This window comes from Penaeus monodon, chromosome 21 (genome assembly GCF_015228065.2).
Source record: "Penaeus monodon isolate SGIC_2016 chromosome 21, NSTDA_Pmon_1, whole genome shotgun sequence".
NCBI classification, from domain to species: Eukaryota; Metazoa; Arthropoda; class Malacostraca; order Decapoda; family Penaeidae; genus Penaeus; species Penaeus monodon.
This window is the reverse complement of record NC_051406.1, coordinates 2,342,123-2,342,434: the sequence shown is the minus strand read 5'-3', so window position 1 is coordinate 2,342,434 and position 312 is coordinate 2,342,123.

Genomic DNA, 312 nt, shown 5'->3' with positions numbered 1-312 from the left:
TAAATTGCATTAATAGTCATATTTTTATGCCAAGACAACTCAGCTCTTGTTCAAATTTACTGAGTCATATCGAGCTGTCTGTTGACGCGACGTGACGTGAAAAAAAAAATCTGATTCAATAGTAGGCCTACTTTTTGTCTGTTGTGAGAATTCCCCAGAAAATGTTGCAGGCTGCGGTTGTTACGTTGTTTTAGGTCGTTGGCAACGTTGCTGAAGTCGTTTCCGTTAATTGCCACAGTTTTAAATGAGAGTTTTGAAAATAGAAGAGGTAATCTTAATTGGCCGTACGAGAGTTCAGGTCACGAGACATGC